The 13293-nt window shown below is 40.1% G+C and overlaps 1 non-coding gene across 1 annotated transcript; it reads right to left on the bottom strand.

Moving 5' to 3' along the window:
- Positions 1-12459: 12459 nt before the first annotated feature.
- Positions 12460-12533, bottom strand: TRNAI-GAU. Its single transcript has one exon. It is a non-coding gene; the product is annotated as a tRNA-Ile (tRNA).
- Positions 12534-13293: the final 760 nt, after the last annotated feature.

The raw sequence follows: 13293 nt of genomic DNA, 5'->3' as shown, positions 1-13293 counted from the left end.
CATTGAAATAATTGAAGACATTATCATGAGCTGCTCATTCGTAAGGGGTAAGAAGCAAGATTAAAGAAAATTTGATAAGCTGTTCACCTTTGCTGAAAAGAATATTTGTGAAAAGAGGCACCATCATAATGGCTGGTGAGTTGGCTCAGTAGGTTAGAGCACAGCCTTATAACACCAAGGTCAAGGCTTCGAGTCCTGTACTGGCCAGCCACCTTAAAGTTAACTTAAAAAAAAAAAAATCATGTTGTTGTTTGCTTTTACTGTTGGAATTTCAATAGGATGTTTAATATAAAAAAATTATATGCAGATGGAGCCTTAGAAAGTTAGCACCCTATCTTGAGTATTCATTGTGTCCTTAACTGGCAGCAAGTCCCAAGCAGTGTGCATGTGCAGGTGGGGGTAGGTGGGGGGGGGGGTGCTGCATCAATGGTAGAGAGAGATCCTAAAACATGACTAACACACATAGAGACACATTAGAAATCAAGGAAGACCCAAGACGTGGCCTTGATTCTGATGGTATTTTTTATTTGCCTTGAAACAAAGTCATTTAACTTCCTCAAACCTTAGTTTGTTCATCCACAAAATGATGCTCCTTTGTGTCCCCTCTGGTAAATAGAGAAGATGTTCTCTAATTCTTAAAAGAATGTTCAATTCCATGAATATCAAACTGTCATGAATAAGGGAACCTGGGAAATGGGTGAAGAAAGACTTGAGCCCCACCACGGATGAAGAAAAGTCACAGCCTCATTCTCCAATGGGGAATACACAGGGGAGAGAGAAGATGCACTTGGATAAAGAGATGAGGTGGCAGCAGACACACGTCCAGCTTCTCCCTTCACCCTCCCATTTCTCTAACACCACTTACTCTCTATCAGTTAGAAAGAGCTGCTGCTGCTGAATTAAAAAGAAGAAAAGGGCCGGCCCGGTGGTGCACTGCTACAGTGCGCCGCTTGGGAGCGCGGTGGCGCTCCCGCCGAGGGTTCGGATCCCACATACAGACCAGTTCCCGCTCACTGGCTGAGTGAGGTGTGGGCGCAGCACCGAGGGTTGCAATCCCGTTACCGGTCCCAGTCCAGTATGGGCGCGACACTGAGGGTTGAGATCCGTTGCCGGACACGAAAAAAGACAAAAAGGAAAAAAAATAAAAATAAAAATAAAAAATAATAAAAAATAAAAAATAAAAAGAAGAAAAGAGTGTTTTAATATTTATTTAGTTATTTTTGGTAAAAATAAAAATAAAAAATAAAAAATAAAAAGAAGAAAAGAGTGTTTTAATATTTATTTAGTTATTTTTGGCCAGAGGAAGGCGCACGAGGTTCCTGGGATGCCACGCATTTGTTAGCCTCTGGTCCTCTCTACATTATGATTTAATATTCTTTGGAAGCCAATAGTAAGAGCAAAACCTCAGGCAATGACCCCGGCAGGCCTAGACCTCCAGCCCCCACCCCCCACCATACACCACACAACAGTTATCTGCAGAGCCCTGTGCTGATTCTTCCAGTCTCAAAGACACACGAGTTGACATGACCAGATACAAAACTATCTTGCTCCTCACACTGCCTCCTTTCTAGGTTACTTTTAGAGCAAGATGATTCAATGGTTCTACAAGAGCGTAAAAAGCTGTCAGCTTCGAAAGTACATATTTCCTCAAACTGAGAAATCTCCCTGCAAGTCCAGACAGATTACAGAGTGAGCAGGCTATGTCCTTGAGAGATAAGGACTTTGAAAGGGGAGGAGAGAATGAAGGTCGGGGCACCTCACCTACTGCTGAACAAGCCTGTTCCAGAAGGACAGCCCTAGGATGATGAAAAAAAAAAAAAAAAAAACACTATTTTTGCAGCTGTCACACAAATGCCACTTGACATTCCCATCACCTATCCCAGAACTGAATGCAAATTGTCCCCATAATGGAGGGTCAAAATGACAATTTATATGCAATTACCTAGATGTGTTGGAATGATGTTTCTCCCACCCCCCCCGCAAATTATCTGAATCATTTACACATACATAATCACCTTATTCCAGTGGGAAAATAATATGCCATTGTTTATTTCCTCCAAATACCTAGATTTCCCAACAATGTTACACCAAGAAAGTGCCACATCCAGGAAAGTAATAAGATAACACTGTGAGGCAGAACCGTAGCTCTTTTAAAGGCAGACAGAATTAATTTGTTTTCATTAACTCCTTATCAAGTTACCTGACTTTGATTTCCAGCACAAAATGTATTAAGAAAAAAAGCAAGGGTTGCGGGGAGTGGTCAATTTTCAGGAAATAGCAAGTTCTTTTTTCTACTGAGATAAAAATCACTTGGCAAACCAGGGTGAAATACTTCTAGTTTCAGTAGAAAGAGAAAGAGAGAGAAACTTAGGAGATGATAATAAGCCACAAAAGGAAAAGAAGGAAGTACTTTTTTTGAAAAATGTTCAGTCAGACCTTACTTTTGAAATCAGCTCAGTTTGCAGCCAATATTTGAAGACATGTCAAAGTTATTCCTTTGGGAGCTCCGTCAGAGCTAAACCAGGCCTTAGGATGACGGCTATAAAGAAGTGAGCAATTCAGGTGACTTTAATTAAAGGGCCTGGCATGATCAGAACTGACCTTTCAGACCCAGTCTTTCATCTCCAGAAAGGATGAAGCTGGTAAAAGCCAGTGAAATGGGGCAAAGGGAGGGGCCCTGGGGCCAGGGTGCCAGACTGTGTTGTGCGGTAACCGTGACAGGCCGGACAGAGGACTGCTCCTTGAGAAAGCAGTTTGTGTTTATAATTAGGCATCTGAAGGAAAGGGGGTTGTCCCACAGGCTAGTGGAGCAGGGTAAAATCCACAGATGGCTCCCAAGTTTCCCCTGACCTCTTCATTGGGAGCCTTAGCCTCCCAGGTGGCCACCCTCAGCCAACTCTCCAGGATTCAGATGTTAGTGTGGAAAGAGATGGTCAACGGGAAGGACTGAGGAAGAAGAGACCAAAAGGAGCCAGAGGAATCCCCTGCAGAGGATCAGCTCCTGGCTTAGAGCCATATTTACCCCAAGAGCAGCACAATCCCTTAGGTCCGCTCTGACGTGAAGACAACACAGATGTCCAGGCTGCTTACAAAACACCCTGACAAAGCAGCACCAAGTCAACAGGTGGAAAAGGTCACGAACCCAGCTTCTCCTGCAGTGAGAAAACAGAGCCACGTTAGTTGGGATTGAAGTGGGAGGNGGAATCCCCTGCAGAGGATCAGCTCCTGGCTTAGAGCCATATTTACCCCAAGAGCAGCACAGTCCCTTAGGTCCGCTCTGACATGAAGACAACACAGATGTCCAGGCTGCTTACAAAACACCCTGACAAAGCAGCACCAAGTCAACAGGTGGAAAAGGCCATTTAAGAAAAAAAGCAAGGGTTGCGGGGAGTGGTCAATTTTCAGGAAATAGCAAGTTCTTTTTTCTACTGAGATAAAAATCACTTGGCAAACCAGGGTGAAATACTTCTAGTTTCAGTAGAAAGAGAAAGAGAGAGAAACTTAGGAGATGATAATAAGCCACAAAAGGAAAAGAAGGAAGTACTTTTTTTGAAAAATGTTCAGTCAGACCTTACTTTTGAAATCAGCTCAGTTTGCAGCCAATATTTGAAGACATGTCAAAGTTATTCCTTTGGGAGCTCCGTCAGAGCTAAACCAGGCCTTAGGATGACGGCTATAAAGAAGTGAGCAATTCAGGTGACTTTAATTAAAGGGCCTGGCATGATCAGAACTGACCTTTCAGACCCAGTCTTTCATCTCCAGAAAGGATGAAGCTGGTAAAAGCCAGTGAAATGGGGCAAAGGGAGGGGCCCTGGGGCCAGGGTGCCAGACTGTGTTGTGCGGTAACCGTGACAGGCCGGACAGAGGACTGCTCCTTGAGAAAGCAGTTTGTGTTTATAATTAGGCATCTGAAGGAAAGGGGGTTGTCCCACAGGCTAGTGGAGCAGGGTAAAATCCACAGATGGCTCCCAAGTTTCCCCTGACCTCTTCATTGGGAGCCTTAGCCTCCCAGGTGGCCACCCTCAGCCAACTCTCCAGGATTCAGATGTTAGTGTGGAAAGAGATGGTCAACGGGAAGGACTGAGGAAGAAGAGACCAAAAGGAGCCAGAGGAATCCCCTGCAGAGGATCAGCTCCTGGCTTAGAGCCATATTTACCCCAAGAGCAGCACAATCCCTTAGGTCCGCTCTGACGTGAAGACAACACAGATGTCCAGGCTGCTTACAAAACACCCTGACAAAGCAGCACCAAGTCAACAGGTGGAAAAGGTCACGAACCCAGCTTCTCCTGCAGTGAGAAAACAGAGCCACGTTAGTTGGGATTGAAGTGGGAGGCAGAAGGGGAGGCGTAGGAATCACAGGGTCTAGAGGAGGAGAGAGGGTTGTGGAATCTTACTGCTTGCATTTATCCAAATCCAGGGGCTACCAGCCTTTCTTCCTCCCCTTCTGGGAAGGAGTAAGATATTTGAGGGCCCCAGCACTGAAGAGATGACTGTCTTTGTCTCCCACGACTTGTCTGCCTGTCTATCCATCTCTCTCTCTCTCTCTCTGCTAAATGGTGATTGTCAGGCTATTCTGTAATATGTTTGGTTTTCTCCTTCCATGCACATGGTGGTAATGCCACTCTTTACCTCCTTGAAACCAGGTATGCATGAGATTTGCTTTGGCCAAAAAGAAATGAGACATTTTCAAGCAAAAGACTTTAAGAGCCAATACACAATTCCCTTTGTTGCCTTCCCTATGCTACTGATGCCAAGGGTGGTCCAGCTGGTGGAAGGTCTACCAACTTGCTTCCCCTAATGGGGACCATCCCACCCCACCCCACCATCTCCTGCTCTCACTGGCTGACCCGTGGTGAATGTGTAGTACAAACATACTCATATAAGACAACTTTGTTATTTCAGCCACTGGGATTTTGACATCGTTTTTCACTGAAGATACAAAAATATTAACAACAATAAAAAAGTCCAAAAGCTTTCTGATTGTTTCTTGAATGACTACTTTGATAACTTGGAATTTCCATGAAATAAACACATTTTTTCAAAACATTTCTGTCCTTCTTTTTATGTTTATGCTACTATGCAGTGCATTAAGCATGTACCTCATCTACCTATTGGGAAATAGAGTCCTTCCCACCTTAGAAACTCTGCCATGTGGGGAAGAACAGCAATCTACACTGATTATTTAAATACCAAGTATATTAATATTCATCTACCTATTGGGAAATAGAGTCCTTCCCACCTTAGAAACTCTGCCATGTGGGGAAGAAGAGCAATCTACACTGATTATTTAAATACCAAGTATATTAATACCTCTCTGCTGCTATTTTCCCATCACATGTCTCTGGAAAATTTACCCAAACTCTAAATCTGAGCTTTCTTAGCGATTAAATTAGCATAGTAGTTTCTATCTTTCCAAGCTATTGTGCAGGGGGGGAAAGTATACAAAGTAGTGGCTGTCCCACCCCACTCTTGTCCACCCTACACTCCTGAGTGCAGTATTTACCTTTGTGACTCAATTGACAAATTCATTTCTTAATGTCTCATTTCATTTATCAGTGACTTAAATTCAGTTAATCAATCAATTGCTTTGTCATTCTGTAAATATACCAAAAACCTTTGTATACTTCAACTTTTCTTTTTTGTTTATCTACCATCATCATCTATATTTAATCGATATACATTAGGTCATCTAATTTGAGGATACTTTAAAAAGTTCATGGAAAGTTTATATTATCTTTCAATTCTATTTTTTCGCAAATTTTTTAAAGTACCCCCCTATTACTCAGCCCTCCTGGGGAAGGCTTTTCTTTCAATAAAATGGGGATGACGAGATCTACCTCCCAGTTTGGGGTCAGGATTAAATAAATCAGTCAAAATAGAGCTCTTAGCAGGTATATACACTGAATACATAGCAGTTGATACAATCATCACGATCGTCATTACATTATTAAATTGCATAGCTCCCAATATATGTTCAATAAATCTTAGCTGCTCTCTTTACCCTTGGAGGATGAGCCCTTCATGTTTAGGGATGAAGTCATTTGGAACAGCATTATCAATAGTTAATCAGCAGGGTGGCCAACAACCTACTAAGAGAAGAAAGGACCCCCCCCCCAAAAAAAGTCTCTGCTTTAGACCCATTTAGGGCAAGATATGTCTGGATCCTTAAGATGCTCGGATTTTTCCATTCTGTGAGCACATGGTTTCCATTAGTTTACTGATACTGACATATTCAAGGCTTCCAAAGTACTCTGGGCCTCTGATGAGTGAAAGGTTTGCATGCCCAACAAGGAAAAGACAGGCTCTGCAGGCATGAAAATGCCGCCAGGGGTGGGGCAGTGGAGGTGTTGAGTTTAGGTAGGAGACCAAATCTGGCTCTGTTTTTAATGATCATCCTGTCCACACCTGAGAATAAACTAGCCACACCTGGCAAAATTTCTATTGCTTCTGGAGCTGTGATACTGATGTCAGTGTGCACATACAGCCTCCATTAATCAGAGGGAGCATCACGTGGGTGCATGCTAAACAAGGGCTGGAGAGTAGTGAATAATTCGCGCAGCACACACCATCTCTGCCGAGCTTTCTCATCCAAAGCAAACTCCAGCTCGAATGTTCAGCTCCTTTTATTCTGTGTTCTAAGGACATGGTTGTTTGGTTGGCTTCTTAGAAACAGGCCTGAATTCTAATTAGTTTGCAGTTTGAGGCTGCATAATGGGAACTCAATCCTTGCCTAAACTTTATCATCTGTTTCCCATCTTCAAAGCTGCACGGTCCACTTTTGTGCTGCTCAACAGTGATGCTAGGGACCTCATTTTGTGTTTTGTGTCTCATAGCAACAAGTGCTATTTGAAAGAGGGGGAAAGGCGGGGCCACCAATGACCTGAGAAGTTTGGGACAATTCTTTGCTCTAAATTTCATCCCCAAGGGAATGATTCCAAGGAAATAAGGCTTTGTGTCTTGATTACAGAGGGGACCTACTTAGTCAGGGCAGCTCTATTATCTCTCAAAATGTTTGCCGTTTCAGACTACACAGCAAGAATGAGCAAATAAAAGTGTCATTAAAGAAAAATGAGGACACTTTGCCTAATACTTGAAATCTGACAACGTGTTTTCACTTATACGGAATCATTGGATTCTTTCAACAGCCCTGTGAGCTAGGTGAGCTGTTACTATTAGCACATTTTACAGGTGGGGAAAGTAAGATTGAAGGAGTCACCTTGATTTGATCCTGTCTCCTGCCAACTAACTTCTTAAACTGTGGACAAGTTTCTCCAGCTCTTTCTTTCTTTCTTTTTTTTTTTTTTTTTTTTCCTATGGGACCTTCTCCAGCCCTCTGTGTCTCTGTGTCCTCATCTGTAAAATGGAGAAAATAATTGCAACTTCATGGGTGCTGTGGGTTTTTTTTTTTTTTTTTTTTTTTTTTCTTCCTATGGGACCTTCTCCAGCCCTCTGTGTCTCTGTGTCCTCATCTGTAAAATGGAGAAAATAATTGCAACTTCATGGGTGCTGTCAGGTTTGATAAGTTAACGCATGTAACAATGTGAAAGTGCTTAGAGATCATCTGTGACACAGTGTTTAATATGTCTTGGCTATTGTGATATGAGAACAGATATAAAGTGAAAAATTTGGGGCCCAAGAGCTTTAGGACTGAAAATATCCATGGGAAGAAGAATTGGGCTGAGACGAAATCCACATCATCATAGCACAGAGAAAACAACAACAAAATATCCTTGTCCCCGTGGCTATTCAGTTCTCATTCTATCCACACTCAACACTCTGCCCTGGACTGTCCTCAGAAGGATAGATGACTCACTATCCTGAGCTCGTCTGGGTCATCAGGAAGATTGTGACCCAATCAGACAGCTGGTCATTGAAAGTTGTGTCTCTCTCTTGTTTTACAAAAGCATATCTTAAATGTGGAGATGGGGGGAAAGATCAATTTTGACCTCCTCCAATCTGTTTAATAATGGCTAAAATAAACTGAACTTTCCTGGTTCCAGCTCTTAGCTATTGTAAAGAGTGCTGCGATGAACATTAGGGAACAGGTATACCTCTGCGATGAACATTGGGGAACAGGTATACCGTCGAGTTGATGATTTCCATTCTTCTGTGTATATTCCCAGCAGTGGGATAGCTGGGTCTAATGTGCCAGGCATTATGTCATATGCATTGCACACATTTTCTCATTCATTTCTCATAAATAAAGTGAGCAACTAACCGTACCAGTCTGCTCAGGACCAAGGGGTTACCTGGCACCTAGGACTTTCGGTGCTAAAACTGGGACAACTGGTCACCCTCCACAAGGTACATATTTTATCTATCCCTTTGCAGGTGAAAGAACGGAAGCCTGAGGAGTTACAAGGTCACACAAATAGCCAGGCTAGTTGGGATTTTTAAACCATTATTAGATACCAGCTAGAAAGAGCCTCTTGTTATGAGAGAAAGTTGTAGAACGTCAGTGAATAAGCAAAATTAGCAGTTGCTTTCTTTATTACAAAAGGTTTAATATTCTCCTGGACTGTGTTTCTCTATTGTTGATGTTGATTTTCCTGTTCTATCTATTATCATTATACTTCCAGGAAATTGGGGGCATAATATGAAATTTTAATATAGACTTTTGTTTTTCTAACCAGTGTCATTCTATCTTTGGGGAAAAAAACAGTGACATTAGCATTAGCAACTCTAAGAGAATCAAGACTTAATTAACAAGTTCTATTATATTGTTTTATATTGCCCCCTAGAAAGAAGTCTTGAAATTTTAATATAGACTTTTGTTTTTCTAACCAGTGTCATTCTATCTTTGGGGAAAAAAAACAGTGACATTAGCATTAGCAACTCTAAGAGAATCAAGACTTAATTAACAAGTTCTATTATATTGTTTTATATTGCCCCTTAGAAAGAAGTCTAGCTAGAAATGACTACCTATGAATTATATTTTCAAAAGCCACCAACAACTCTCAAAGGGCATTTTCTTAGCTCCTACATATTACTCTCCAAATGTATTTCAAGGCTCCCTATCACCTGTAATACTGCCTCTATAAAACAGTCTCATAGAGTCAGATCCATGGAGTGTGTGTAACCCAAAGGGGTCATCCCCTCAAGTCACAAGGAGCCCCAAGAAGAAAGCTCCCATGTGGAAAAGGACTTTCCAATCTTTCAAGTAGTTGTCCGTGAATAGATTTACATAAGCAAGAGCTTAGGGACACATCGAAAGAAACCAATGATTATAGCTGCAAGATGAACACTGTGTCAATTTAAGGGCTACCTGAGGACACTCTAAAATCCCAAGGCAAAGTTGACTTTCTTGCTATAATAGAGGAATAGGGCTAATGGGGAGATTGGACTGATTCTGCTTTTGTGAGCCATCTTGCGTGTGGACATGCCTCACAAACTAAAACAAACAAAGGAAATCCCTAGGTGTGAGACGTTTAAAGTTTTAAACCTGGTCATTTGAAAATCACAAAAGTGTTGTATGAAAAGCCATGCTGTTCTGAGGATTTTATTCTTTTTTTAAAAATTCTAGGGATTGCTAAATTTATAAAGAACTCTTGATTCAAATAAAAAGCGAGGGCTTTGGGGGAGAGTCATTCTCTTCAATATCAGATGCGTTTCAGTTCATTATTTTCCGCTCTGGCTTATGTGAATGTCTAGGCTTGATTCCATCAACTCATTTAATTTCTGATTTCATAAAAATGCATGTTTTCTGTTTATCTTTGTCCAACGGAGTGCAATCTGTACTTTCTAGCACTCTAACAATCCCAATTCTCCAAATTTTCTATCAGAATGCCTGTGTGGCCTGGTAAATCTAGTCTTGCCTTGACAGGTTGGAAATTGCACATTCATGGTGCACTTCACATGGAAATTGCACATAGTGAGAAAATGGAGTTACTATTCCCAAAGACACCCACTTACCAAATTCTTATTTAAAAACAGATCATCACTTTAATTTACTGTGATTAAGGGAGGGGGGGAAGGAAGTTAATACAAATCAGCACTAAGCTACAAGTTTTCAAAGAAAATAAATGGAGAAAGTTTCCCCACAAACATTTAATTTTCATATGTAAGCTAGTTGCTGAATTAGGAAAAGTTTAGTATTCAACACAAGCTCATCTGAAACCAACCAGAAACAGAAACTTGAATTGAATTCACTTATTGTTACATGTTTTATTTCTTGAAGCTGAGAAGACTGGTTATGCTTCAGGGAAAGTTTGATAAACAATAATTTCACCCGAGAGGCTGGACATTTTAATATCACATGCCCACCAACCGATACATCCAGATGAGGTCACTGACTTGAAGGACCATCTTTGTTACCACACATGGCCCTTGTTTTTTCCTGTAATTTTGGCATGAATTTATCGAGATATATTCTACTTCACTGTATCTATCAGGACACTAAAGGGATTTCTAAAATCTAATGAATAAATGAATGAATGATTTTTATGGTCATACACACTTGCTTCCCAAAAATATTTGTAAAATTTTCTTTGTCAATTCCTTATTACATACAAGTATTTAGGATCTGTCCTATCACAAAATCTTACCTCCCAGAAAATCAAAGCCTGAGAGAAGTGTGAATTCTCTATCCATCCCCCACCTCCATACATACACATACACACATACAGGAATAACTTTTGCAAACAAGAGTACATTGATGAAGAAAACAGAGAAAGGACAGTCTACCACATGTCATGAAACAGACTTGCTTAAGTTCACTTTTTATGCAGAAGAAAGTGTTAAAAATAACCCAAAAGGCTGAGATTAATGGCAATGTTTTCAGTTATTCATTTATTTTCATTTCCAATTCCTCATCTGTTATATAACTTTGGTCTTTTAAAAAGAATTTATTTGTAAACAAGAACAATGAGTTGGCAGTTGGATTCAGGTCTGAACATTTTACCTGAGTGATAAAAAAATAAATGAAATACAGGCCTGAAAAACCATCTGACCCCCCCGTGGCATTCCTTCTGTTCCCTCTTGGGATTGTCTAATTACAGAGTAATGCTCGAAGTATTCTTCCCTTGCAGATTAATTAGTTGATGCTTACACAGTTCTTTGAACATAAAAGGCAACATGTAAATCTAAGTATAATTATTCATCCTCCAGCTAATGATCATTTAATTAGTGTTTTCTGCTGGTTTAACGGTCCATAAAGAAGAGGGCAATTTGGGGAAGGGGTTTCTAGCATGGCTATAAGATGAGATGTAGGACTATAGATCTAACTAGAATAAAAAACAATGTTCAAAATAAAGGTTTTAAAATTGGAAATAAATTGGAAATCAACTCTCTCCTCTCCTGGTGCCTAACGGCCACATGGGAACTGAAAATTAAGCCTATCTTTTGGCATCACTGACAGATTTTCAGAATTAAGAATCACAATCTGAATTAGGCTAATCTGATGTTTTGTGACAAAACCAAATACTTATCTTAGTTGTAGTTTGTAGGGCAGAAAAGAAGTTAACTTTAAGGTGTTTCTACATATTATGAAGGTGCTTAACTTCCTGTGTTCTTAGGAAAATGGTGTAATAGTTTCCTAAATAGGAAATCATGTCCAAGTTGGAAGTCATCTGATAAAGCTAAGTGCTTGACAAAATACCTGCATTACCTTCTTACATGGTTTCTTAATTATTTCTCCATTATTTCCCCTACTAGATTATAAACTCAAAGCTAGGTACCTCATCCTTTTTATCTTTCTACTTCCAGCTCTATCCAGCCAAAATTCAGCATTCCTTCATTGTGTGAATCAATTAACAAATAAATCATAACTAGAAATATACATATACAATTGAGATGAGCAAATATGCCTCTGGTTATAAAAACTATTCCTATGAACTTAAAAAAAAAAATCCTATGTCAAGAAAAATGTAAACAATCCAGTTTCACAATCCAGAAATCCCTGTTCTGACACTGGGTTGCTAACACAAACACCATCACAAGGAGGATCGTCCAGCCAACATTCTCAAGTAACCTGGCACTGCAAGCAGCCATATTGGTTTATCTAATCAATATCTGCATCAAATGACTTTGTTCAGCCACAGTCTTCTTGGCTGTGACATGGGGCAGTATGGCAGTTAAATGTAATGATCATAAAGCTCACCAAAAGTAATTACTCGATAAGTGCCACTACATTAACATAACCTGATTTTTCTTTTTACAGAAACTTTGACTCAAGAGAGAAAAAATGAAAAACCCTGTTGAAATATGTGTAGCCTCACCTTCCATGGACAAGAATTTTCTTTGCCAACTGATAATTCAAGTAGCACCAAAGCAGCATTGAAGATGTCTATCTCATAATAGTAAGAGGCACTCACCCTACACATAAGCTTTTGGGGATGTCATGAAATTAGTCATTCAAAAAAAATTTTTTAAAGCAACAGCAGTTATAAAGATATATGTCATATTAGTTTTGTTTCTAAAGAAAAAAAATAAAAGAATACAAATAACTTAATTTTTTGTAACTGGCCAGTACAGGGATCAAACCTTGGACCTTGGTGTTATCAGCACCACGTTCTAACCAACTGAGCTAACCGGCCAGCCCTTACTAAGAAAATAATTGGTAGTAATAATTAGTAGTATAATTGGGGGTGGGGAAATTAGCGGTATAACTATTCAAAATTTTACACAAAAAAACACTTCACGCAAAGTAGTAGATGAGTATCTTAAAGTACCCAGAGAGCTATCCTGTTTTTTGGAAGGATGTTTTTCATGCTCCTCTTGAAAATCCTAGGAGAATTTCTAAATCCAATTTCCTCAAAAATCTCCACATCTAAATCTGACAACACAGAAGTTTCAGGCATTCCTTACCCAGTAGGCTGCAGTAAGCAGCATGCATTTGACTAGGTTCCAAAACATGTGTCTTGAGAGGCTCTAATTGGAAAGGTCCTCAGGAAGGATGCACACACATGCTCTGTGTTGTCACTGGATGCATGCGTAAAACACAGGGCACAGAAACCATGTTTGCCCTGCAGTCTCGTGACAAGGGCTTTCCCTGATGTGGCTTCTGACTTTCCTTACTTCTTCAGCAGCTTTCAAACAACCAACTTCTACAGTGCATAAAAGATCTTTTTGTAAGCACCCAAAATCATGTAAAATAGTGGAAAAGAATGTATCTCAACCTGAGTAAAAACATCAGTTTTTAGAAGATTGAGTATTTAAAATGAGAAGAGAAAAGCAGATATTACTAATGTCCATAACCTAAAATTTAAACCAAGAAAAATAAGCCTCCACTTAATAAACATTACCTTTAATAAATCTGAAGCGTTACCTAACATTTTTCCTCAGCTACTTTTCTCA

This window comes from Galeopterus variegatus, unplaced genomic scaffold (assembly GCF_000696425.1).
Source record: "Galeopterus variegatus unplaced genomic scaffold, G_variegatus-3.0.2 Scaffold2277, whole genome shotgun sequence".
NCBI lineage: Eukaryota > Metazoa > Chordata > Mammalia > Dermoptera > Cynocephalidae > Galeopterus > Galeopterus variegatus.
The sequence above is the reverse complement of the archived record's forward strand: the minus strand, read 5'-3'. Positions and strand labels throughout refer to the sequence as shown.